The sequence below is a fragment of the Mirounga angustirostris genome, unplaced genomic scaffold, assembly GCF_029215605.1.
Source record: "Mirounga angustirostris isolate CCGP_5_RB_7025 unplaced genomic scaffold, mMirAng1.0.hap1 SCAF_2, whole genome shotgun sequence".
Taxonomy (NCBI): Eukaryota; Metazoa; Chordata; class Mammalia; order Carnivora; family Phocidae; genus Mirounga; species Mirounga angustirostris.
In genome coordinates this window covers 197,651,681-197,655,145 of record NW_026991710.1, presented here as the reverse complement: position 1 = coordinate 197,655,145, position 3,465 = coordinate 197,651,681, and the positions used below count along the sequence as shown (strand labels likewise).

Here is a 3,465-nt window from a genome sequence, read left to right as displayed (position 1 = left end):
GAATGCCACTGATTTCTGTGCATTGATTTTATATCCTGCCACTTTACTGAATTCCTGTATGAGTTCTAGTAGTTTTGGGGTAGAGTCTTTTGGGTTTTGCACATAAAGTATCATATCATCTGCAAAGAGTAAGAGATTGACTTCTTCTTTGCTAATTTGGATGCCTTTGATTTCTTTTTGTTGTCTGATGGCTGTGGCTAAGACTTCTAATACTATATTGAATAGCAGTGGTGATAGTGGACATCCCTGCCGTGTTCCTGACCTTAGGGGGAAAGCTCTCAGTTTTTCCCCATTGAGAATGATATTCGCTGTGTGTTTTTCATAGAGGGCTTTATGATATTGAGGTATGTACCCTCTATCCCTATACTCTGAAGAGTTTTGATCAAGAAAGGATGCTGTACTTTGTCAAAAGCTTTTTCTGCATCTATTGAGAGGATCATATCATTCTTGTTCTTTCTTTTTTTAATGTATTGTATCACGTTCATTTATTTGCAGATGTTGCATCAATCTTGCAGCCCAGGGATAAATCACACTTGGTCATGGTGAATAATCCTTTTAATGTACTGTTGGATCCTATTGGCTAGTATTTTGGTGAGAATTTTTGCATCCATGTTCATCAGGGATATTGGTCTGTAATTCTCTTTTTTGATGGAGTCTTTGTCTGCTTTGGGATCAAGGTAATGCTGGCCCATAAAATGAGTTTGGAAGTTTTCCTTCCATTTCTATTTTTTGGAACACTTTCAGAAGAATAGGTATTAATTCCTCTTGAAATGTTTGATAGAATTCCCCTGGGAAGCCATCTGGCCCTGGGCTTTTGTTTTTTGGGAGATTTTTGATGACTGCTTCCATTTCCTTAGTGGTTATAGGTCTGTTCAGGTTTTCTATTTCTTCCCAGTTCAGTTTTGGTAGTTGATACATCTCTAGGAATGCCTCCATTTCTTCCAGGTTATCTAATTTGCTGGCATAGAGTTGCTCATAATATGTTCTTATAATTGTTTGTATTTCTTTGGTGTTGGTTGTGATCTCTCCTCTTTCATTCACGATTTTGTTGATTTGGGTCATTTCTCTTTTCTTTTTGATAAGTCTGGCCAGGGGCTTATCAATCTTGTTAATTCTTTCAAGAACTAACTCCTAGTTTGGTTGATCTGTTCTACTGTTCTTTTGGTTTCTATTTCATTGATTTCTGCTCTGATCTTTATTATTTCTCTTCTCCTGCTGGGTTTAGGCTTTATTTGCTGTTCTTTCTCCAGCTCCTTTAAGTGTAGGGTTAGGTTGTGTACTTGAGACCTTTCTTGTTTCTTGAGAAAGGCTTGTATTGCTATATACTTTCCTCTTAGGACTGCCTTTGCTGCATCCCAAAGATTTTGAATAGTTGTGTTTTCATTTTCATTGGTTTCCATGTATTTTTTTAATTCTTCTTAATTTCCTGGTTGTCCCATTCATTCTTCAGTAGGATGCTCTTTAACTGCCATGTATTTGAGTTCTTTCTGCCTTTCCTCTTGTGATTGAGTTCTAGTTTCAAAGCATTGTGGTCTGAAAATAGGCAGGGAATGATCCCAATCTTTTGGTACCGGTTGAGACCTGATTTATAACCTAGGATGCGATCTATTCTGGAGAATGTTGCATGGGCACTAGAGAAGAATGTGTATTCCGTTGCTTTGGGATGGAATGTTCTGAATATGTCTGTGAAGTCCATTTGGTCCAGTGTGTCATTTAAAGTCTTTATTTCCTTGTTGATCTTTTGCTTGGACGATCTGTCCATTTCAGTGAGGGGGGTGTTAAAGTCCCCCACTATTATTGTATTGTTGTTGATGTGTTTCTTTGCTTTTGTTATTAATTGCCTTATATAATTGGCTGCTCCCATGTTAGGGGCATAGATATTTTACAATTGTTAGATCTCCTTGTTGGATAGACCCTTTAAGTAGGATATAATGTCCTTCTTTATCTTGTATTACAGTCTTTGGTTTAATATCTAATTTGTCTGACATAAGGATTGTCACCCCAGCTTTCTTTTGGTGTCCATAAGCATTGTAAATGATTTTCCACAACCTCACTTTCAATCTGGGGGTGTCTTTGGTTCTAAAATGAGTCTCTTGCAGACGGCATAAGATGGGTCTTGTTTTTTAATCCAATCTGATAGCCTATGTCTTCTGATTGGTGCATTTAGCCCATGTACACTCAGGGCAACTATTGAAAGATAGGAATTTGTGCCATCGTATTGCCTGTAAGGTGACTGTTACCATATATTGTCTGTGCTCCTTTCTGGTCTATGTTGCTTTTAGGGTCTCTCTTTGCTTAGAGGACCCCTTTCAAGATATCTTGTAGGGCTGCTTTTGTGTTTGCAAATTCCTTTAGTTTTTGTTTGTCCTGGAAGTTTTTTCAATTAGCAATAATTGCGCCTCAGATAAACCTCATTGGCTATGATACTGCCACTGTGCAAAGCTGCAACCACTATTTTTTTTTTAAAGTATGACTAATATGCTAAGAAAGAAGAGAAAAATGTAATCATACAAATGTTTAATTAAAACCACTAAAAAGCAAAAATTGAGGAGAAAAAAAAGAAGAAAGAAGGAGTGCAACAAATAGGAAACCACAACAAATATGGTAGTTATTTATCCAATTACAACAAAAATCATTTTGAATATCAATGACCTGAATGCACAAAATAAGACTAAGATTGTCAGGGTGGATTAAAGAAGAAGACTAACAATGCATTGTCTACAGGACATTCTCTTTAAATATAAAGACATATATAAATTTTAAAAATGAAGTAGAAAAATACACCAGAATAATACTAATCAAAAGAAAGTAAAAGTAGCTATGTTAATTTCAGGCAGAGCAAACTTCAAAGCTAAAAAAAATTACCAGAGATGAAGGAGGGTATTACATAATGTTAAAGGGATTAATCTCCAAGAAGACATACCAATCCTTAACATATATATGCCTAACAACAGAACTTCTAACTATTTAAGGCAAAACTCATAGAATTATAGAGAAATAAATCAATCCATTATCATATTTGGAGACTTTAATATCCATCTGTCAGAAATCGACAGATCCAGCAGGCAGAAAATCAGTAAGGACATAGTTGAACTTAACAAATCAACCAACTTGATATAATTGGCAACTTTAGACTACTTCATTGAGAACAGTAGGATACACACTCTTCTCAAGTTCACATAGAACATTCATCAAGATGGACCATATTAGGGGTGCCTGGGTGGTTCAGTCAGTTAAGCATCTGCCTTCAGCCCAGGTCTTAGTCCCAGGGTCATGGGATCGAGTCCCACATCGGGCTCCCTGCTCAGCAGGGAGCCTGCTTCTCCCTTTCCCTCTGCAGCTCCCCCCCCTGCTAATGCTCTCTCTCCCTCTCCCATGCTCTCACTTTCTGTCAAATGAATAAATAAAATCTTAAAAAAAAAAAAGGTCACATTAGAGGCAATAAAATATCTTACCAAATAAAAA

The 3,465-nt window shown here is 36.8% G+C and overlaps 1 pseudogene; it reads right to left on the bottom strand.

Annotated features, from left to right (window-relative positions):
- Positions 1–2,333: 2,333 nt before the first annotated feature.
- Positions 2,334–2,444, bottom strand: LOC123849052 (U4 spliceosomal RNA; annotated as a pseudogene).
- Between the last annotated feature and the right edge of the window lie 1,021 nt (positions 2,445–3,465).